This window comes from Equus quagga, chromosome 1 (assembly GCF_021613505.1).
Source record: "Equus quagga isolate Etosha38 chromosome 1, UCLA_HA_Equagga_1.0, whole genome shotgun sequence".
Lineage (NCBI taxonomy): Eukaryota > Metazoa > Chordata > Mammalia > Perissodactyla > Equidae > Equus > Equus quagga.
Genome location: NC_060267.1, coordinates 34,231,323 through 34,255,562, shown reverse-complemented (window position 1 = coordinate 34,255,562; position 24,240 = coordinate 34,231,323). Strand labels below are relative to the sequence as shown.

The 24,240-nt window shown below is 39.6% G+C and overlaps 1 protein-coding gene across 9 annotated transcripts in view; it reads right to left on the bottom strand.

The window, feature by feature from the left end:
- The window catches only part of LMNTD1 (lamin tail domain containing 1), a 365,312-nt gene that overhangs the window by 249,033 nt on the left and 92,039 nt on the right, over positions 1–24,240 (bottom strand). For 7 of the 9 annotated variants that reach the window (XR_006889733.1, XM_046669396.1, XM_046669426.1 and 4 more), the window contains one exon: positions 15,060–15,182. The exons of the other annotated variants lie outside the window; for them this stretch is intronic. The gene's annotated coding sequence lies outside the window, so the exon portion shown is untranslated. The remainder of the gene's footprint in view (positions 1–15,059; positions 15,183–24,240) is intronic. 9 annotated transcript variants of the gene reach the window in all.

Here is a 24,240-nt window from a genome sequence, read left to right as displayed (position 1 = left end):
TGCAGTAGAGCTAAAAATAAGAGTAGAGGTCTAAAAATAGTACTACCGTTTCCTCCTTTAAAATGTGTTCTCTAACAGATTAACAAATGGTATTACTCTTGTTCAGGAATTCTGGCCTAGTTTAAGAGTCTGTGGGCATCCAAACAAGCAATTTGACAAAGCTCTCAATCTGGAATAGTATCAGGGCCTTAATTGGAATAAAGTCCACTATATTTAGGGATGAGATTCTCCCCATTTTCCTTGGATTTCTGTGCTATTGGAGTTAGGAAACTCTCAGAAGTTACACATGGATTTACTCAGTTCAAGTTCTTGACTAGAGGACAAATTAATTGTACCACTGTCTCAATAGTATGCAATATTACTCATAGAAAGCTAAACATAGCTCCTCATGCCATATCCATGGTTTCATTGCATTGATTTTTTCAATGTTTTATATGAAATAGTGTATGGACTAGCAGCTATTGCCCAAATTTCTTGTTCCCTCACACATCCATCAGCCAATCTTCAGAGATCTGAAGTGATGAGATATATAGTTCGTTCCTGAATGTCTCCAGAGAATGAAATTTCCAGTCAGATCAATTTAACAAACATTAAGAGAATGTGTACCATGTGTTGGAAACTGTGCTAGGGGCCAAGGACACAGTTACTGTTGCATCATGGTTTTATAAACTGCCTCAAACTCCCACTTCTGCTTTTTAAAATAGTAGTTAATTGAGCACTTAGTGCATTCCACTAAGTGTTTTAAGCAGTTTCAAAGAATAATTCAGAGTCAGTTATTTTGTGTAAAAATCTTCTCACATGGAAGGAATAGGATGACCAACTTGTCCCAGCTTGCCTGGGACTACTTCAGTTATTTTTTTAATTGAGGTGAAATTCAAGTAACATAAAATTAGCTGTTTTAAAGTGTGCAATTCAGGGGCCAGTCCCATGGCTGAGTGGTTAAGTTCACACTCCTCTTCGGTAGCCCAGGGTTTCACTGGTTCGGATCCTGGGCGCGGATACGGCACCACTCATCAGGCCATACTGAAGTGGCATCGCACATGCCACAACTAGAAGGACCCACAACTAAAAATATACAACTATGTACTGGGGGGCTTTGGGGAGAAAAAGGAAAAATAAAATCTTAAAGCGTGCAATTCAGTGATTTAATACATTCACAACATTGTGCAATCACAACCTCTATCTAGTTGCAAAACATTTTCATCACCCCAAAAGAAGTTCCCTAACCCATTAAATAATCCCTCTTTATTCCTGCCTCTCCCAGACACTAGCAACCACCAATCTGCCCTCTGTCTCTATGGAGTTACCTATTCCTGAGATTTCACATAAAGGGAATCAGACAATATGAGACCTTTCGTGTGTGGTTTCTTTGACTTAGCATAATGTTTTTGAGGTTCATCAACATTGTATCATGTATCAAGACTTCATTCCTTTTGATGGCTGAATGATATTCTGTTGTACATATATCCCACATTTGTTTTTTTCATGGCAGTGGATGGACATTTGGGTTGTTTCCACCTTTTGGCTATTGTAAACATGCTTTTATGAATATTCATGTACAAGTATTTGAGTACCTGTTTTCAATTCTTGGGGTATATATCCAGGAGTAGAATTGCTGGATCACATGGTAATTCTATGTTTAACTTTTTGACAACTACCAAATTATTTTCCATGGTGGCTACACCATTTTACATTGCCACCGGCAATGTACAAGGGTTCAAATTTCTCCCATTTCTCCTTGTCAACAGTTGTTATTCTCTATTTGTGTGTGTGGGTGTTTAATCATAGCTATCTTACTGAGTGTGGAGTGGTATCTCTTTGTGGTTTTGAGTTTCACCTCCCTAATGCCTAACGATGTTGAGCATCTTTTCAGGTGCTCATTGGCCATCTGTCAATCTTCTTTGGAGGTACGTCTATTCAAGTGTTTTGTAAACGTTTTAGTTGGATTGCTTGTCTTTTTGTTGCTGAATTGTAAGAATTTTTTATATTCTTAATACTAGACCCTTATCCTTATCAGACATATGATTTGCAAATATTTTCTCCCATTGTGTAGGTTGTCTCATCACTTTCTTGATAATGTCCTTTGATGAACAAAAGTTTTAAATTTTGGTGAAGCAAATTTATCTATTTTCCCTTTCGCTGCTTTTGTTGTCATATCCAAGAATACATTGCTAAACCCAAGGTCACAAAGATTTAGGCCTACATTTTGTTCTAAGTTTTATAGTTCTAACTCTTATATGTTAGGTCATTGTTACGTTTTGCTTTAATTTTTGTATATGGTATGAGGTAGGGGTACTGCTTCATTCTTCTGCATGTGGATATCTAGTTGTCCCAGCACCATTTGTTGAAGAGACTATTCTTTCCCCACTGAATTGTCTTGATGCCCTTGTCAGAAATCAAGTGGCCATAGATGTGTGGGTTTATTTCTAGACTCGATTCTATTCCACTGGTCTATATGTCTATCATTATGCCAGGACTCACACTCTCACTTCTTGAAGTGGAAGTGGAAGTGGGTAAGAGCAGAGAGAAGTTCATATCAAAAATATACAGTTCCTACTGTTGAGGAGCTCAGTCTCAGGGGTGAACAGTCTCTTGAAGTCACACAAAATATTTTCGTGAGTGTACAGATCACATTTCTCTAGGGAGAAGGATCCATAGTTTTCCTTAGATTCTCAAAAGTGTGTATTATACAAATAAAAGGATAAGAATTAATTAAGAGAATGGTTGTTCTCAATCCTAGGTATTTATTAGAATCTCCTGGGGAGCTTTTGACTACTGATTCTCGGGACTCATACCGAGAGAATCTGGTTCAATTGGATGGAAGTGGGGCCCATATATTAGTATTTTTTAAAAGTTCCCAAGTTATTCTAATTTGTGGCCAGTATTGAGGACCCCTGGTCTAAGGGAGAGTCATCATTATCATATAATAATATAGTTTATCACATATTATATAAATAATTGCAATATAGTGTGATAAATGCCAAATACAGAAATTTATAAAACTGTTCTCTTTTTCCCTAAAATCTCACAAACTATAATCTGGAAATTTCTGATATAATATAAAGACTGAGATAAAATTTAAGAGAACTTTTAACCCAAATCCTTGTATCTTCTTTATTTTCTCTACCTATCTGTTTCTGGAAGCTGCCTCAAAACATCTTGGTGCTGACCCACATTTGATTGCAACCTTAGGAAAACCTGAGCCAGGGCCACCAGCTAAGCCACCCCTGGGTTCCTGACTCTCAGAAACTGGGTGAGATAACAGATATTTGCTGTTGCAAGTGACAATGTTTGGGGGTTATTTGTTATGCAGCAAGACATAACAATACAGATGGTAAATAAATATCCAAACACTGTGTTAAAAATAGGCATCTTCCTTGGGGTTGGCCCAGTGGTGGAGAGGTTAAGTTCACACACTCTGCTTCACTGGCCAGGGTTTGCAGGTTTGCATCCCAGGTTTGGACCTATGCACCCCTCATTAAGCCACACTGCGGTAGCATCCCACTTACAAAATAGAGAAAGATTGGCACAGATGTCAGCTCAGGGACAATCTTCCTCAAGCAAAAAGAGGAAGATTGGCAACAAATGTTAGCTCAGGGCCAACCTTCCTCACACACACACAAAAAATAGGCATCCTCTCCATGGGTGCTCCTGTGTGTAGAAAAAAGACAAGGGTTGACCTTGGGGTCAAGAACCTGGGTTCTAGTTGAGCCCTATCACCTATTTCGTGAAGTGGGAATAACAATGTCAGTCTCCTTGGCCAGAATTGCATCATGTGTCCATTTGTAAACAACCATGACTCAGCCCTTTCAGGCTCAGGCTGGGGCTGTCCATGAAGTGCATGACTGGATAGAAGAAAGTGGACATTTACACAACATCAGGGCATATTTGTAGAATGGGTGAATGTTTTTTGAGTATGCAACAGACGCCATCACATACTAACACAATGACGTTGAACAAATAACCTCTCCAAGCCTCTCAGAGCAGAAACAGCTGCAGACTCAAGTGCTTACAGTGGGATAAAAAAATAAAAGAAACAAAAAAATATAAAAATTAAATACAAAAAATGTTATGGAAGAAAAGCTATGGAAAGATAATTTTGGTGTAGCCTCCAAAAGTCTTCTGTATTTTTCATATAAAATTTAGACTAGAAAAATTGGCTATCCCTATTGTAACCACCTATGGCAATAGTAGGAACGAATCAAGATATGATGTGATGGTGTGTACTATAGGAAATTAATAGTATCTAAAATATTTTCCAATCAGTAAAAAGGAAAAATATTTTTCAGAAGTTGAAAAGTTGTTTGCTGAGGATTTCTAAGAGTAATTTGGAGGCTTAACTTTGATTTCTGTTCAATGGATAATATGGTACCAATAAAGAATGATTTCCTTATGCTAAGAAAGAGACACAAATGAAAAAGCATGATAAAACTTCACTTTCTTCAGCAAATGAAAAAAATGGTGAGACAATGGAGCAAAGTTCCCCATAGATAGAACTGAAAGCAAATTATAGGAGAGTTTTATCAAGCACTTAAAATCTTCAACTGCCAAAAATTATTTGTTGAATAAGCAGTTGGGACCCATATTTTTTAAATAGCATTTTTTCTGTACCACAACTGATTTTCTATCAATCTTTCTCCAAAGCTAGTGAGGAGTTGCTAGATTTCACTGTCCCATTGTATGACCTGCACTACATAACATGAGCAAAGAAAACAACAATAACAATAACACTTTATGGGCTTTATATAAAGTAGTGGAAAAGAGATCATCTGGACAATATTATTTTACAACTTCTCTTAGGCATTTGGGAGCTCCTCACAGGCAATGTACTATGAAGCAAGAGCTTGTTTTAACCTTTTCTAGTAGCTTCTCCCCTATATCCTGGTTTGGACATTGAAATTAGTGTTCATCCTTGAAATCATATAAAACTTGGGGAGAGGAGTTTTCAGGAACACAACCAGGGTAGGTGAGACTCTTGGAAGTATCAAAGTATCACATTACTAGATTCTGGAAGGTCTTTTTTTGAGGAAGATTAGCCCTGAGCTAACATCTGCTGCCAATCCTCCTCTTTGTTCTGAGGAAGACTGGCCCTGAGCTAACATCCGTGCCCATCTTCCTCTACTTTTTATGTGGGACGCCTACCACAGCATGGCTTGCCAAGCAGTGCCATGTCCACACTCAGGATTTGAACCAGTGAACCCTGGGCCGCCAAAGCGGAATGTGCACACTTAACCGCTGTGCCACCAGGCCGGCCCCAATTCTGGATATTTTTAATTTTAAGTTCTAAATATGTTTTCTTAGTGGGCAAAACTTGAATGGTGTACTTGGGTTAGTTTCTGGTAAATTCTTCATTAAAAGACTACCGGATCTCTATCATAAAATATGGCCTGACTGTTTCTCTTTATATATAGATATAAAAATATAGATACTTAATTTTATTTTTACTTATAAGACTGCTTGAGTCAGAGTCCTAGACTCACCACTCACTTGTTACTCGCTGACTTCATGCCCCAGTTTCCTTGGCTATGCGTACTTATTTGGCCTATGTAAAATGGGGATAATAACAATATTTACCTTATATCTGAGGTTGCTCTGGGAATTAAATGAATTACTACATGTAAAGCACTTGGAACAACACGAGGTACAAATATTAACCACATTTCTAAGAAAAAAGTAAAAGTATATGCATTATTTCCTCATTTCTAACTCTTTCGTACAAAAGCTATTGTTTCTTTAAATCACTGTCTGCTGCAGTTTCTAATCCTAGCATGGACAATTTATTTACCTGGATGTGGGAAGTTCATGGATTTATGGGGTTCTGATCCTTTCATACACTGGCTTCCGGTTCACATTCTAACCTATTCTAGCAATGACTCAGAATCACTGCCATTCAACTTCCCTAGCTGCTTCTACAAAATGACTTAGTTCTGTGTGTCCAGCTCATGGGGAACAGATGTTAAAGTGAAAAAATAACACCATAACAATTTCCTCTAATTTGCACCTTTGTGAGTAAACTGAAGAAGAAGACTGAACCATCCTCCGAACTAAATTACCCTCTCTTCTGTGGGCGAAACTTCCAGCTCAGCAGGATGAGTCACTAGCAAGCAGAGATAACTTCTCTCTGCCTCTTCTGTGAATAAATGGGGCCTTCAGTCTTTCAGGCTATAAATCTGGCCATTTTTAACAGCCTTTAATCATTCTCCATTTTTTAAAAGCCGATGTTTTCTTACTATCTTTCTTCTTTCTTTTTCCTCTTCCCCTTCATAAACACAAAGTGAGAGAACTGTACTTTTTCACATTATGACTGACTCAGCAATTCCACTGTTTTTTATGAGTTCCTATCAGGGGCGGCATAAAAATCTTAAGAGCTAACAAGGTAACCTCTACAGCAAAAAAGAAAGGGGACTGTGGGGAGGGAGAAAATCTTTTTTTATTACAAGAAGTTCCCAGTTAAAATCAAATGATGATTTTTGTTGTTCTAGCATGAAATCCAACATTCATTGGAGAATATTTTTTCCTGACTGAACATCCAACATCCCCTGATGGGATTAATTTTAATATAGTAAGAACAAACTCCAGCTTCTCAATGACTTCTTCTGCATACCATATTCTGTATGATTCAGTTGCATATCAATTTGAAGCCCAGGGGCCCAAAATAAATACATCATTATCACAAAATTGCAGCAGTATTCCCTCCTTATAAGGATGGATTTATTCTTGAAATAAATCTATTCTAGTCAAACTTGAAATATATAGCGATTATCACAGATTCTTAGGACTGAAAAAAACTTAAGGAGCCCTCCAGTCTAAGCCACACCACTTTTATAATCCATCAGGTAGAAGGTTCCAAACCTAGTCTTAGGATTCTCCAAGGAAAGAAATTTTATAACATCTCCCAATAACTTCTGCTGCTGCTTTGACGATACAGTAATGAAACGTGTTTCCATGAACCACTCTTGAAAATCTTTCATTTCATAGTCATATTCCACAAGAGGAATTTCTCAGTTTATCAGACTAACATCTTACTTTTCACATAATTTTATACAAGTTGTTAGGATGACATTTTTAATGAGTTCATTGTCTTTTATTTAGCCTCCTTCTTATTTTCTTATTTTCTCTTTCCTTCAGTGCATTTTAGCAAATGCAGTAATCTTTACAAAAAATTCTTTATTTTGAGTTAAGGGATTTACCATCAAACTGCCTTTCTGATGATCTTTGATCATCGTAGATATTATTGCTGTCTGATCATTCTTCGACGTAACAGAAAAAAAAGCACACACAGACACACATAAATGATTGGCTCACGGTCGTGAATAGCTGGAATATTTTTGCTGTGAGAAAACTAACCAAATCAGTCCTTTTAGGAATTAAGTACAAATGCGAGTTTATGGAAGTCTATCAGTTTTTAAAGCTTATAAGATGAGCATTCTCTTTTCAAAAGGGCTCGTGAATGTTTTTGTTTCACAAAGAATGTTTATCTTCCTGAGTTTCTTTAATATGCTCCTAAAGATCAAAGTGGTTTTTTTTAGAAGGTATATATTAATACCTACTATCCACCAGATATTGTGTTCAAGGCTGGGAATACAAAGATGAGTAAAGCCAAGTCCATACCTGATGGAGGCTGCAGTCTTGCAGGAACCACCAACACACAACACATAATTTCTGTACAAGTGGCAAGTACCACGAGGAAAGTCTCATCTGGCAGATAGGTGGCCAGAGGAATGTGAAGTCAGGGAAGACTTCCTGGAAGAGTTGCTATAACTAACAAAACTTCTAATTTAGTTTTTAAGGAAATAGTGCATATAAAAGAAATTTTTACACTATTCGATGTTTGCGGCAGAGAATCTGAGAAGGCAGGTATTGGAGGACAGCAGTGGGGGATGAGGCAAAATATTAATCAACTGTGACACTGACAAAGGGAAAATATTTCCTCTTTATAATGCTTACGCAGAGCTGGTGAAGATTCACAGGGCTACTTCTAAGATTTTGACACTATTTCCAATTCTGACACCAATTCTGATGTGTGGGTTTTTTTCCTCACACCAAGCAGTTCTCTGACACCAGCTGTGCCCTATAATTCAATTCAATTCTGACACTACCTATAGACAGCATCAGACTCCGCAAGTTAAGGGCCCAGTCTCACAAAACTGCCTCCCCGCAACACATACACACTCACTTCAGATGCCAAGCCAAAGTCCAGTTTGGCACCTGTGCTTCTGATCCACCAGCTATAGATCAGAGGTTCCCCCAATCCACTCTTCAGGTTTGACTAATTTGCTACAGTAGCTCCCAGAACTCAAAAAGCATTTACTTACGTTTACCATTTTATTGTAAAAGGATTTAACTCAGGAATAGCCAGATGGAAGAGATGCATAGGACAAGGCATGGGGAAAGGGCATGGAGCTTCCATGCCCTCTCCAGGGACAACACTCTTCCCAACATCCATGTGTTCACCAACAGAAATGCCCTCTGAATCCCGTCCTTTTGGGTTTTTATGGGAGCTTCACTATGTAGGCATGATTGACTAAATTCATTGGCCATTGGCGATTGATTCTATCTCCAGCCCCTCTTCTCACCCCCGTGGAGGTCAGAAGAGTGGGACTGAAAGTTCCAACCCTCTAATTATGGGACTATTTCCTCTGACAACCAGTCCCCATCCTTAGGTGCTTTCCAAAAGTCACCTTATTAATGTAAAACTCAGATGTGGTTGAAAGGGGTTTGCTATGAATATCAAGACATCTTTAACACTCTTATCACTCAGGGAATTCCAAGGGTTTTCGGAGCTCTGTGATAGAAATGGGACAAAGACCAAGTATGTATTTCTTACTATAAATCACAATATCACAGCCCACCCCTGGTCTGTGAACATGAATCCCTAATGGTAAAACAATCATAAAAGTCAAAACATACTGGCACATTGCTAGAATCTCCTTCAGTTATTAATAACTATCCAGTCCATCATCATATCATGTGAAAATGTCTCCCAGAGGAAGGCCACTCAGATTTGCAGGCTTCGATTCAATTTTGGCAAGTTCCAAAAGCAGGGGTGGTCTCAGGAATATATAGTTTCACCATTTCGGGCAACTGGTATAATCAAGCTAAGAGACAGTAACATCTCTTACTCTGAGCCTCTTTCAAGGTGTTAATGAAAAATCACATTTCGCTCATTACATAATCCGTTTATTCATTCCTTTACCCGTAGCTACCATTTTTCCTTCTCTCCATTTATACCCCAACTTTTCCACTTTTGGAAGGGACATTAGGTTCAGTCTCTGTGCTGGTCTACATTGCAGGCAAAAGTATTAGTCTAGCAAGTACCTCAGTCCATACCCACTCAGATAGGGTAAGGTTACAAAGATGCAGAACTAGTGGGCTATCCTTACCACCAGGCAATACAGCTGCACTCACTGTTAAGCCCAGTTTTGCCAGGGGTGAAGGCCCATCCTGTCCCATCAGGCCCTTAGAAATTGTAACAGGAAGGTTAAAAACATAGTTATACTTTCTTGCTTAGGAATCATCCCTGTTTCCAGCCCTCATAGTTGCAGCCTTGGTCCTATGACCACTGTGTCAACTCTATTTACTATTTTTCTTAAACCAGACTGTGCATTATCATCTCTTGGACAGCTTTAAGCGCATAAACGTATACCCAAAGCCATACCTCCAGAGAAAGGAGGTCTGGAGGGCATCCCTGAATCTATTTTTAATTCAAGAACCCCAGATGATTATTTCATAATAAACTTCCCTCTTCCCTCTGGTTGAACCAGGATTTTGGAATCACCTTCTAAAGCAATGACTCTCAAATTCTGATGCTTTTAAGAATAAGTGGGGTCTCTGACTTTTGTGTTTGGAGCCATTTTCCTATGATATTCAGTTTCATGTAAGAAACTGTGGTCAAGAAAAAATGTGATTGATTTGAGTTTGGTCTCTTTAGGTGCCATCCACATGTTGTATAAGGAACTGGAGTTTCTAGACAAAATAATAATACTATTAATGCACTCCCATATTTGTTGCAAGTTTTAAAACACAGCAGATGTTGACAGAGCCCACCCTCACTCCTTGGCTTTTCAATGTCCTTGGGCCTTTTCCAACTGCCAGTATTGGCATCTCTGGTCTGAGGATGTTTCCCGGAACTAAGGACCATTCTTCCCACATACCTAGTAAAATGGAAGGGTCAGGAAATGAGCAACCTCAGAAGCAGCCCTCAGCCAATGATTCTCATGGATTCATGTATAAATGTCCCAGGTCCCACGCTTCTTCAGCAGGGTAATTCTGAAGTATGCGTTTATATCACTTCCCCAAGGGAGTTAGCTCTAGTCACTCACTATGGTAGCTCGCTTAATAAAGCACCTTTTATTGGCTGCCTTCTCTTTTCCACATCATTTCCCACTTCCTTATCGGTGTTCCCTGCCCCTCTCAAATTGCACTCAAATCCTTATCTCAGGGTCTGCTTCCAAGGGACCAAATCAAAAGGACATGGCCCATTAAGTATAAGGGTATCTTCAAGCTCAAATAGTATTTTATAAATACTCAAAAAATAAAACCAAAACTGCAGAGATAATGAATAAAACAGGCCAGTTTAGCAACAACTGTGTTTTATAAGACAAACTAAAATATAGACATTTGTTCAACTGCATAATTTTCATCCCAGAAGCATAATGTGATTTGCACATACTTGGAAGAAGACCATGGTAAGGGCTGTCACCAAGGAAGGACAGGCCAGCCATCATTCTAGGTACAGGCCAGAGAATGGTACAGACAGAGAGGGAGGTGTCAAGTGGAAACCTGAAGAGAGGTGTTAGATTTTTTATAAGTATGTAAATGTAAGCATGCATACTAAAAAAATCCTGGAAGACTGCAAACCCGCTGTTTCTCCAGCTAATTCTGATCAGAACAGCATAATCAACAAATCATGACACACTGATGTGCTTAAGCTGGCTCAGACCAGCTCATGAGAGCCTGTGAGCTGCTTGCTAATTTCAGGAATTTTGCAAGCCTTATTACTTTATGTCATGGCTTGAAATAGGCCATGATGGGAGTATTTACACCACAGAATGGGCAAACACTATAAATCAGGCTTCTTTCTTCCTCCAAGAGCCAGTTTTTAAACCCTTACCAGCACACCACTAAATCATGATGTTGTCATTATTCTCCTCTTCCGTTAATTAGTCAGCCTCACTGCAAAAAAGGGGACAAAGGGCTGGGAGTAGGTCAAGATTCACTTCCCTAGTGCCTTGTAAAATTGCACCGGATTGTAAGAGATGAAGGAAGATATTGCTGAGATAGGTGGTCTTTACACTGGGCTTTGCAAATGCTCAGGGGTTTGCATACATAGTTTTAATTTCCAGATCTTCAACTTTCATATGTGTTCTTTCCAAAAATTGATTTGATTTGAAGAAAGGCATCACTTCATGCACACACCAAATCTTACCACTGAGCATTTCCCTGGGGTGTAAAAGTCTCCAAGCCCCCAAACAAAGGAATCCAGGGAAAGACTGGTTTAGGAGAAGACTCCTTTCATGATTCATCAAGGAATCTTAAACACAAGGGGCCTCCTCTCTTCCCCTGTTTTATATATGCATCTGTGAAGGTGAAGCTTGCATTAAAAAGGAAGGTATTCTAGCCTATTTTGCAATTTTTCTGAATTCAGAACAACTGAGGAAACACAGATCAGGGACCTTGTTTCTTTTCCTCATAACTGGAGTGTTTCATAGGACTACCAAAAAGTTTAAGATACCTTGGTAAACCGACAGCTATAATTTTTACATGCTGCCTTTGCTACTCAGCATGCTTTATCTCGTAAGACAATTAGATGTATTTAATCAAATCTTATTGTGAAATATTTACCCAATCACAGTCAATGTCCATCCTATTTCATTTTACAAGACATTCAATATTTTCTATCTCCTAGGAACAAAAGTCCAAATGTTTTAAAACATATAACTAAAGCAAGTTTAGATGTCAACTTAAAAATAACTGAAAAGGTGCATAGTTTTTTAAAAAAAAAATTCTTTAGTGGGCATAGGAGCACAGAAGTTTGGCGCTGCCTGCTGAGGTTCTTCTCAGAGCCTTTACCCCTAGCCTGGAGAGCTCTCCTCTCCAGGGCAGGATTATATGGGGGCAAACAAACGCCTTTCCAGAATACCCAAAAGCAAAGAAGAGAGAATGAAGAATTCAGCCACTCACTGCAAATGTTTCATTATTGTTGTTGTTGAACAAAGTACCCTCATTGAGGGGTGAAAAAAAAAAACTGTGAAAAGGGAATCTAGAAAACAATAATTTTAAAGCATCGTGATCGTCTTTGAAAAAAATTGTGTGTGTATTTATATTCAAATCTATATATGAATATTGACTTTCGTCATTTCACTTAAGAAGATTGTTGAGCAGAAAAAAGAAAAACCTCTGATTTCTGTGAAAAGTCACTAATCCACCACCAGGAATATATTTCAGTGCTTTATGCTTTCAAGTGTACCCAAAAGTTAGCTTTTCTTAGATCCTGTGGTCTGTGTGTGCCTGATGTAAGCTCTACTACAGAGCCATACCAGATAGTAAATGTCTATGTTATTAATAGTATCAAAGCAATAAATGTGTTCCTGACATAAGCTAAGCCTGGGTATTTACGAGGCACCTGCACAGCCTTTAAGAGTTCGTATTGGCAGAATGCATCAAATTGTTTCTTCTAAAAGCATCCACTAAAAACAATCCTCTTTTTCTTCTTTATTAGGAATTCCAAAAGTTATGATCACCTATAAAATCAAAATCTTGTGGGAGTAAAATTTATATTCTTCCAGAAAGTTCCTCCCAGCATTAAAGATGATGTATACATGGCCCTTCAAGCTGGGGTGGCCCCAGCCATCTATGTTGATTGTTCTAAATAAAATTCTCAATTTGAAGGTAACTTGTTTGGGCAACTTGATGATTATATTTAGCCAGGTTGGAAGTGGGGAGGCAGATAAAATTTCCTTGATCAAGAAAAGAGAAAGTGTGATTTTTGTTTAGTTGGTTTTTTTTTTTTTTCTCGAAAAGCAGGCAATCTCAGTGGCTGCACTTTGTCCAAATAACTACAGACATTGCCTCACTTTTTTGGCCTGAACAGTGCAAAGAATGGCAAGAAATAAACACTTTCTGTTTTAGTGGAAAGAATCTATTCCTATCATGTTTTCTAGAAATGGGAGGGATAATCTATCGTGGCAGTTCATCTATTTGCATGCCTAGGGAAATTTATTTAAAAATTCTTTTCTCTTGCAAACGTGTTCAGTAGTATTGATTTGGCCACTGCCTCTTACATTCAAGGCATGAAATCAAATGATTACTTAATGCACATAAAGGGAAATGAAAGACAGGAAATGATTCCTGTTAAAATACTAAAAAAGAAAAGCCAAAGGGACCACATTTTAGACCAAGGGAAAGTGAATAAATGATTAAGGATTTTGATGATGAAAAGAACTAGTATGTTCAATCTAGAGGAAAACACTTAAATGACAATTATGAAAGGGAGATGCCATGGGTTTTGCTTATTATTCAATGATTAGATGTAGTTTGACAGACTTAAGAATACCCCCTAGACAAGGGTGCCTTCGAGGGCAGTTCCTCAGGCCCCTTAGGAAGCATCAACAGCCCCTACTTGGTGGAAGCAGATAAAGGGCTGTACTCCCTGCCTTCCTACCCCCACCTATTTCCTTTCTTCTTTCCCCTTCTCTCCCTCTCTTCTTGGTGGCACTCACTTTGCAGGATGAATTGCATTCTTTACACTCTGAGTCTGCCCAGCTATATTTGCTCCAGTTTATTGAGGAGCCTCAGTTTGTTCTGTTTATTAACCATGAGCGTCTTATTTCTTCCCGACCAACTCCCTTAAAAACATTTTCAGACACTTGTACTTAGTAGTACACTCTAATTCCAGCATTTGAAACTTGGTGCTATTCGTTAAAACTTCAGTGTTGATGAATTCAAATATTTTTCCTTTTCTCTCCCTAGCTCAAGCTAAGCTCCTATGTGAATGTGTGTGGAGGGGACGGAGGGTGGCTTTAGGGAGAGGTGTTCTGATCTGCCCCAGCAGGCCTCTTCCCTTTCCTCTTCTAGGTGCTGACTCCTCTGGAGTTAGGGCAGCGAGAAAGAAGAGGATGGGACCAATGCCTCCTTACTCGACTAAGCAAGATGACGATTGGATTCTCTCTGTTGTCATTGCCGTTTCTCTGATCTAGAATAACTGGCTTTGTTGCTGTTTGTGTGTCAGGGTGCCAAACACTGGTCTGGAGAACACATAGGGTTCCTTCCAGGGCCAGCCTTCCCACTGCAAGATTTCCAGATTTTGGAGGTGGGCTGCAGCCAGACCACTTACCCACTCTTAGTTCCCACACTGGCCATCAGCCCCACAGCCTCTTACTTCATGGAACTTCTCTTCCAGAAAATAGCCTAGCCCCAACCCACTCAACTCTCACGTCCTTGTCACCCCAAATGGTGGGAGCACTGCTGTGTCTGTGCAAACTGTTCTACCCACTTCTCTCCCTGCTGACCTTTCTTCAAGGTCTACTCAGCAGGTCCTTGCACTCAGCAGGTTCAATGGCTTTCATATTTCAAAGAAAAGATCCTTAGTTTCTGACTCTGTAGGGTTTGGGGAGGACAGAAGAGTTCAGACACCCCGCCCCCTGACATCCCTTTGGCAAACTTTCTTAGCATTCATCTTGGCATCTCCCATCCTTGTCTTGGGAGGTGCTAATATATGTATATGGAAAGAATAACTTCTCTCCACCAATATTTTTTTAAAGGCAGCATTTTATCTCCCAGCCGCCCCCACCTCACCCTGATGCCCATGTTAACTTGGGGGGCCTAGCTTCTGAGGGAAGGTGGTTGGTTATAGGACCTGTTTTCAGGACTGGTACCTCTCACTACACCCTGGGGGGCGGGGGCAGAGAGATAGCTGGCCCACCTACTGATGTCACTCTACACATAGAACGTGAGATACCTGGCACCTTTGCTCTCCCAATAGTACAACAGGAAAAATTCCATTCACATCATGTTATGCATGGACTGATATGGATAAGTCACTGAGGCAGCTCCCTGACCTTTGGTCCACTTGAGAGAGAGTCCTGGCTCCTGCTTCTACCTTGTTGGATGCTCAGTCCTCCTGATTGATCTTTGGCACTGGTCAGGCAGCTTACTGGTCCTCTGCAGTTCCAGAATAGTACCTGGCACAAGGTACAATTCTTTTTGTAATCACAAGATGAAGAGCAAAACCACTCGTAACTCAGGTGTTCTAATAACACAGATTATACAACAAACTGAGGACTTGGTACCAAGCAACAGAATGTCTACTGACAGCTCATTTCCTCCTGTTATTTTCCCAAGGACCTTTCCATGTATCCCAGCTCACCTCTCCCAGCAGCATTCTTCTGTGTACCCATTTTATACTACCCATCAGGACATTCTGGAATTATTCCTTATCCCTCCCCAACCCTGAGGGAAAGAACATATTGGATTCCCCTGGTTTATGGTTATGTCCATGCTTATCTAAAAGACCTATCTTCTTCTCCAAGTGATAGAATCCTTTCAACTTTATTGACTGTGTCAGATTATCCAAATCTCACCACCTTAAGGCAGAAGTCCGCTGGCAAAGCTTTAGCAGCATCACTCTAATTTGCACCAGAGTGAAATGTATGGAACTACCATTACTACAGAAATGAGTGTCTGTGTTAATGCAAAGCCAACCTATGGCAAATTACAGGCAACTGCCCAAGGCCCTGTGTTTTGGGAACCATAGAAAACTGATGGCTGGGTAGCAACTGAAATGATATATATTGGAGGAAAAGCAACAGCTGAGTATTGGTGTGGGGAAAAACACATCTTGAACACATAACCAATTTGTAATTTCTAACTGTGTCACCAAGGAAAAGGGGTAAGATTGCCCCTTTCCTAAGACACACTCTCCAGGGGGTCACTTTATGAATTCTTTTCCCCGCAATCTTTGTAACACTGCCTGTACTAGTTTTGTTACTGAGATTCCGCCTGTTTCAAAATGTGGACAGAGGATGGAAAATGGATGAAGAGATGTATTTATATGGAAGTGACTTCAAAACTCCGAAATTATGAAGCTGTTATAAATAAGCTTCTAAGTGGATCTAACTCCAGAATTTTTTTTCAACTTTTTGATTTTACAGGCAAGAAATTTATTTTTCCATGGCCACAGATATATGATAGGAAATGAAAGAAAAACCTCAAAATATGTCTCTCCTTTCTCAAAGATTTATCTTATGAATGAGTTAGGGAGAAGTAGAACTGCCTAAGAAGCCCATTGTGTGGTTCCGCCTTCTTTCTAAACATTGCAAATACATCACGTTCTTCCTCAATTGTATTCTTATGTGCAAAACACGCTGAAGATTTGTAGCTTTGATTCCTTAATTTACCTGTCTCCATAACAAATTTAGACTGTTACAAATCCTTGTACTATACAATGATAATCTCTAATTTGGTTTCCTGGTGGCATAAAAGAATTAATCTGTCTTTCCCCAATTGAGTGTGTCAATAACTCCTTGGAAGTAAGTTGCCCTTCCTAAGGATATTTAGAGAGAAAAACAATCTTATTCCCTAGGAATTTAAAGAACAACTTTGGGCAAGTCACTTTGCCTTCCTGAATCTTAATGGCATCATTCATATCATGGGGATAATAATAATAACAATGATGCTGTATTATAACCTAAACGAACTGTTATAATAATTGCTATGGAAGACTTCATAAACTATAAAATCTAATAGAGACATTAGTTACCTACAAAAATCCTGCCACAGGGCTCTGTACTTCTCCACATCACCCTATATATAATTGAGAATGATTGTCAACTAGGTGTGTATATCCAAATATGTAATTATGTACACAGATTGTCACAAGTTTATCGGGATCATTTCCAAACACTACCCTTCAAGTAGTGCTGTATTTGAAAGTGCTTGGCACATTTTAACTAAGTTAATGACCCTCCAGCTTCACAGGGTCCTGCAACTCTTGTGCTGCTCAGCCATTGCTAACTGCAAACTTAAAGAACTGAATCTGACACTGCAAGAGCCATATCAAGAATTAACCTGTGTGCTCCAGACACGCAACCCTGTGCCTTCTCCAGAGAAGCTGGAAGAGAAAATAACATCAATAAGGGGCTCCGTGGAGCCCTTACAACTGCCATGCACCATGCTGAAGACTTTCCATCCACTTACCACTTAACCCTCAAGATAACCCTATGAGGGAAGTATTATTTCCCCCATTTCGAAACGAGAAAATTCTGATTTTCTAGTAAGAAAAGAGCAGGAAATCATGATCGCTGCCGCTTGGTTCTACCCAGTAGACAGGGTTGTGTCCTTCCAAGAAGATTTAAGGGTGACATCAACCTATTAGTTTATCAGGCCTGAAAATAGAGACTTTGCTGGGGCTTCTGCCTCTTTTCACACCTACAGTGAGGAAAGAAAGAAGACAAGACATAAAGCAGGCCATTTTTCTGTTCTAGATCAAGTTTTCAAAGGGTTTGCTCAGGAGGTACTTCACAGCCCCAGTTCTAAAGTGAAGGTGGGACAGTCTTGCAGATTTCGTCTGCTTTGCCGCTCCTTCATTCTGAGATGTATCCAAATGGCATCTCCCTCATGAATATGTAAGCTGCACACATTCGCCCGCACATTTGTCCGAGTGCATTAGCAGCTAAGGCTGCATCCTCCGGTGACCTTTTGAAAAACCTGCCTGATGTTAGAGTGAAGGGTTTTTTTCTTTCTGCACACAGCACCCCGATCTTAACAGTCTGTGACGTATTTTTGTTTTTACATTTCCTCCCAGTAAATGAAAAGAATTCCAAGGAGCGAGTGACAGCTGAGGCAAATCTTAACTTGTCTGGAGTGATTTCACTCACTGCACAGGGCAGCTGGCGAACTTGACTTCAGCATTCATGGAGCTAAATCTTGCCCCAGCTGATATGCAATTAAGTGCAGCATCATTCATTCCAGGCTCCCAGTGAGGAGCACACTGAGGACTCATCATATTCTTGTGCCCAACAAAGTAGAATGTATGCCAACAAACAAATGTGATAGAAGATGAAGCCACAGGATCACGGAAATTTAGAATGAATGCTTAGATGAGGTTTATTTGTTCCATCACTCAGCCAGGGGTCCCATTTGTCTAGACATAACAGATCTACTGCGGTGTGACAAATTGCCACAAACTAGCAACTTAAAACAACACTCATTTATTATCTCAGTCCTGTACGTAGGAAGTCTGGTGGTCTTGGCTGGGTCCTCTGCTTAGGGTCCCACAAAGCCAAAGTCAAAGTGTCAGCTGGGCTGAGCTCTTATCTGGATGCTGTGGGGAGGGATCTGCTCCCAAGTGCTTTCAGCTTGTTGGCAGAATACAGCTCCTTGTTACCATAGGACTGAGGCCTCCATCTCCTGGCTGGCTGTCAGCCCAAGGCTGCTCTCAGTTTCTAGACACCACCTGCATTGCTCATCACGTGGTCCCGCCATCTTCAAGCCAATAATAGAACATGAAATCCTTCCTTCAAGTGCCTTCAATCTCTCTGACTTTCTCTTCTGCCACTAGCAGTAGAAAACTCACTGCTTTTAAGGGCTCATGTGATTAGATTAGACCTACCTGGATAATCTCCCTTTTAAAAGGTGAACTAGGCCATATAATACAACACTTTCACGGCTTCCACAGATTCCAGGGCATGGAATCTTGGGGGACCAGTTTTAGAATTCAGCCTACCACACCTAGCAAGTGGGATTAATAAAAATACTGTTAGGCTTGCCATATCTTCAAAAGATAGAGATATTGTAGACACAGGCAGAAGCAGTTTAGAAATAATATTGAGCATCATGTCTAAATGTCTGGACATGGAAGTTTAAAAGGTAGACTGAAATGATATACTGTTAACACATCAAAGATGTATCTTAAAGAAACCAACCAGTGTCTTTTAAAGAAAGTAGTAACAATACGTTGGAAGTCAATTTTCTTTAACACATAATTTTAGAAAACATGCTAAAAGATCCAACCTTGCCTTACAAACAATAAGAGGCCATATGTGTCCTGCTGACCCCACGCCTGGTATTGGGCAGCTCCCTGACATTCTCTCCTCCATTCATAGCTAACGTCTTGAAATCAGTTTTGACCCACCTTGCACTCCATCTCCTGACCTGTTCCCCAGTCTCGGAGCCCCTAGCACAGCTCCTGCTCACTGCCTTCTCTCACCCACCAGGCTCCTCTGGGACTGACTGAAGTAGCTCTTCCCTGTCAGGTCTGAGCTGCTTCTGGCCACTCTGTGAGCCACATGTCAGGAACTCCCTCTCCACCAAGCCGAAGGTCCGTGTGATTGATCTCTCTCAGCATCACACCACTTACCAAGATGCCAAGGGCACCTGCCCTTTACTCAAAGAATAACTGGTTCCTTCCTGGCTAAACTTGTGATTCTCTTGAACTCTCTTTATTAGCCATCTCATTTTTATGCACTTTGTTCTTCCATTTACATGTGACAAAAATACATCACTTATTATTTATTTTACTCAATTGATTATTTAAAATGACTTGTGTCTCCTATGTTTGGATCAACATTATCTCTCTTAGATTATGCAACCTTGCAGGCGGGCAACAAGGTACTAGCAAGTGTTAAGATGCTTCATGAAGTATTTGCCCAGGGATGGTGATGATCACGGTGTTGAGATGCTTAAATCACAAAATCTTCAAGGTTAAGAGGAGCCCAGGTTTATAAATGGTAAATTGCCAGGCACATTGTTGGAAGCTGACAGGTTAACAGAAGTAAGAATTTTGAGTGCCTTTTTCTGTATGACTGGAACAAAAGTTGGTCCTACCTAGTTTCCTGGTAGGTACGTTGTCTGTTCCCCTAGACTCAAGTCCATCTCAGAGGCCAACGTCAGAAGTTTGACGTTTTTCTAGTTATTAAACATGTATTTTTTGATTTTGACTTTGATTAATAATTGATATATTCATGCAAGTAAAATAAAGTCTTTTCCCTTAGTCACTGCATTCAATTTAAAAATAAGTGTTGACTATCTGACTCCCTAAGCTGACATGCAAATCTTGTGAAATTCCACACTTTTTTTTTTTTAGTGGGGAAACTTTTTATCAAACCAGAAAACTTTGCTCCAATAATAAGTTTTGGGAACCTAAATGTAAGCATAATTTTATTAATTTTTAAAAGTAAAGAATATTCTGTGTATTATTAGCCATAGGCTGAAAAACGTCTTAACATTGTTTAAAATGTTTTGTTTCTTTTCCCCCGTGTCATTAGTTAAGTTATCTTTGATTCCAGAGAACAAAAATGAAACAGTAGGATAGTTGAGAGCTATGATCATTTCCTGATAATATTTCAAAGATCATCACAATCCACTTGGGGAGCAGGCACGTGGAAGCCCTCGGGGGTGGGCATGAAGGGTCTCATTCACCAGCGGTGTCACTACCAGACCTTCGCCCTAGACAGGAATCCCCCCACAGAATCCCTGTCAGGTCTTTTTCCCTCCTCCTGGACCCAAAATAAAGCTTTGTAGCCACAATATTTAGTGACAGATGGCTCATTTCATTGCTATAACGTTACCCTTTGGGTCTCTGAGGGGATGATTCCAGGAATAGAAAGCAAGGCAAATACAGGAGCAGACGTCTAACAGAAGCTAACACAAGCACGGTTTCTCCAGTCACTGATGGAATAAAGAAATTCCCTTCTAAATTCTTTACAGTTAATAACAGGGAGGTGGCCCCTCTTCTCTCTCCAAATTGCAATCAGTGCACAGAGTGAGGCATGGGTCCAATCCCTCCTCTGACCCTGACCGGCAGGGTGATTTTGAACATGCCCCTCAATTTCTTCATAAGTAAAATGGGCATCATGACAGTACTTACCTTCTAGGATTCTTGTGGGGTCTAGTTAACATATGAAAAGGCTTTAACTAGGTGCTCAGTCCTAGCTAAGCACTCAGTAAATGGTAACTTTATTATTACTATTTTCTTCCCAGTATATTTGGTTAACTTAGTTTTGTATAAAAGAACAATGCACAGTAGAACATAAAACAAGATACACAACATGGGAAACCTACTAAAGGAAATGGTATTTTGTTAAAATCCCTAATTCAGGTGGGACTTAGACTAAATTAGACAAAAACCAGCATTTTATTGTGTTATTATAAAGTCAGGGGATTCTCCCACTGAAACAGGCCTTGAGAGACAGTTATTCTTTTCATAGTTGAGGTCTCTAAAGCTAAGGGGGATTGTGGCTTAGCCACATCTAAGAAGCTCCCTTGATAAAACTTCTCACATTGCTCATTAGAATCGGTTCTAAATTTCAATTTTTGTTTGCTTCCCCTTTTGACAAAATGGATGATTTTTCCCATCACATGCATTTACAAAGCTATAATTTGTGAAGATCCTGCTTTTTTTTTCTAACTTGGCATGTCCTAATCTTTTCCCTGGTGGTCTGTATTTGTGCTGCTGTTTTCCAGTTTGTCTTGGCATCATGCTTCACCTTTTGGCACCTGACTCAACAGTTTCACCACCACGATCTAAACAGCGCCACCCCATCTGAATGGATTTCACAACTGCCCTCCTCTGCTCCACGTCTTCGCCTGGGTCTGCTTTTCCATTACGTTACTCATCCATCTGTTCCTAAAGAATGCCATCAGGCAGTGATGGTGCTTCATATAGGGTTTCAAAATCTTGACCTTCAGTAGGGTTTAGTCACTGCATATCACTGGATTCCTAACTTCCTTGCTTCAAGATTCTTTCCAAACTGAAAGCCACACAAATTTAATCACATTCGCATTTTCTAAAATATCCTCACAAGCTTTTGCTCTTACTATGATTAATTTAGGCTTAATGCCATTCATAGTAAGTCTTTGGGTGCCAGAGTCTTTACATATATTGCTTCTAATTACTATGATAACCCTATGTGTTAATAAGTGCTATGATCCCCATTTTATAGATGTGGAAACCAAGAATCAGAGAATTTAAGTAACTTCTCCAAGAGCCCACGGTAAGTGGCTGCCTTTCCCATTAAGCCAAGATGCCCGAAGGGTCCTTTGAAGGACATAACAGTTGTTCTCAAATGTTAGTATGCATAAAAGTTATCTGACATGCTTATTAAAAGTGTATGCTGTAGAGTCCATCCCCCAATTCCAGGCTCCGTCCCCTACATTCTGATTCAGTGGGTAGACCAAGGCTCTGCCTTTCAACAAGCTCCCCGGGAGATTCTGATGCAGGCCAGCTGCACAGCACACTCAGCTCAGGAGAGACCAGACTGTTCTGCATTTCCAGATATGCTCCAGCTCCAGATGAAGCACTGCATTTTCTGCTTTATTTCTCCTTAAAGCCATAAATTAACCAAGTGCTGAGATTCATTTTTATAACAAAACTTAAGCTGAGTGGGGTGTTCCAGAATTCAGGTTTTGTTGGGAGACAGAATTCTAGCCTGGGGATCAAGAGAACTGGTTTCTCTGTCTCCTTTACTGACGTCTTGTATGTCATTCAATAAAATTACCTAACCTCATTGCGTTTCCTTCTTCCCTGTAAATGGAATGTGAAAATTCATGTCCACTACTCACCATAGAAGACCTCTAAAGAGGAAAACTGACCATGGGAGAAGTATGAAAAGTTCCAGGCACATAATGTGTGAGTCCTTGAGACTAATTACTCTCTTATACAAGCAGGGCATGTTGATTTTATCATGGTTGTCATTTGCTTTATGAAACAGGGAGAACACATGTGGTTGGCATTTGTGAGACTGGAGTGCAGTGCCTTGCATTGCACAGGTTTTGTGTTCTTGGAAAAGCATTTTAAGTCTACGTACCTCATTTTCTTCATGTGTGAAATGGGAATGATAATATTATCAGTCTCATGGGGTGCTGAGTTCTGTCTCTTTGTGCTTCATGTAAATGAGATTTGACAAATTTCTCAGCCCAAGTATTTTCATTCTCAATAGCCTGGCTTCCAACTATTAAAAATATCAGCATATCCATCCTTAAGCCCCTGCCATATGCTGTGAGATTCTAGGTTCTAAACAAATATGACACTGCCCCTGCTCTTAGGAAAGTTACTCTCAGGTACATGAGACACTCCTATGTGATCCCAAAAGGAACTGACTTGGGGGAATTTTCACCATGTATAGTTAGGGGGAAAAGCCAGATACAGAAAAGTGTATATAACATGACCCCAGCTTTTAAAAACAATTTTTAAAACAATAACTGATTCCTCCATATTATTGCATGCATACATTATACATACACATATAAAATATATGCATATGTTTACATAATAAATAATTTACTAGATACACATATAATTAATATAAGTTGTTTTGGAGAGAGAATAAAGAAAATAAAGGATAAAGAAAAGAAGGAAGACAAGGAAAAGACATAAGTAAATCATAAGACAGTTTAAAAAAACACAAGAATGTCCATGATAAAAGGAGGATATGTGATATAACTGCATTTAAATAAATGTGCAGCTATATATGTATGCACATGTGTGTGTGAGTGTGTATGGAATGTATGAAAACGTAGTCAAAATATTAACAGCAGCATCTCACGGTAGTGGATTCAAGTGATCTTAACTCTTTTTCTGTATTGCTAGACTATTTTTTTTATTTTTTGAGGAAGACTAGCCCTGAGCTAACATCCGCCACTAATCCTCCTCTTTTTGCTGAGGAAGATTGGCCCTGAGCTAACATTCGTGCCCATCTTCCTCCATTTTTCATTTGGGACCCCTGCCACAGCATGGCTTGATAAGCAGCACGTAAGTCCACACCTGGGATCAGAACCTGCAAACCCTGGGGTGCTGAAGCACAGCACACGAACTTAACCACTGAGCCACCAGGCTAGCCCCAAGACTACTTTTTATAATGACAAATGTTATTTAAAATAACTGAAAACATTTTAGGGAAGAGAGACTGTGTCAAAATATTTGTTATTGTACATGATGTATTGTTTTATTTTGTCTTTTTCAAATTTTCTTTAAAAGGTATAAATTACTTCAAAATAAGAAAAATGATAAAGAGATATTCTCAATGATGATAAAATGCAGCAGAATAAAGGTATTCCCAATAGGAGGCCAGAGCTGCTTCAGTTACCCAAACAAATTTCTTCAATTTCTTTCAACAATGTTTTATAGTTTTCAGTGTACAGATCTTTCACCTCTTTGGTTAAGTTTATTCCTAGGCATTTTATTCTTTTTGTTGCAATTGTAAATGGGATTGTAATCTTAATTTCTCTTTCTGCTACTTCACT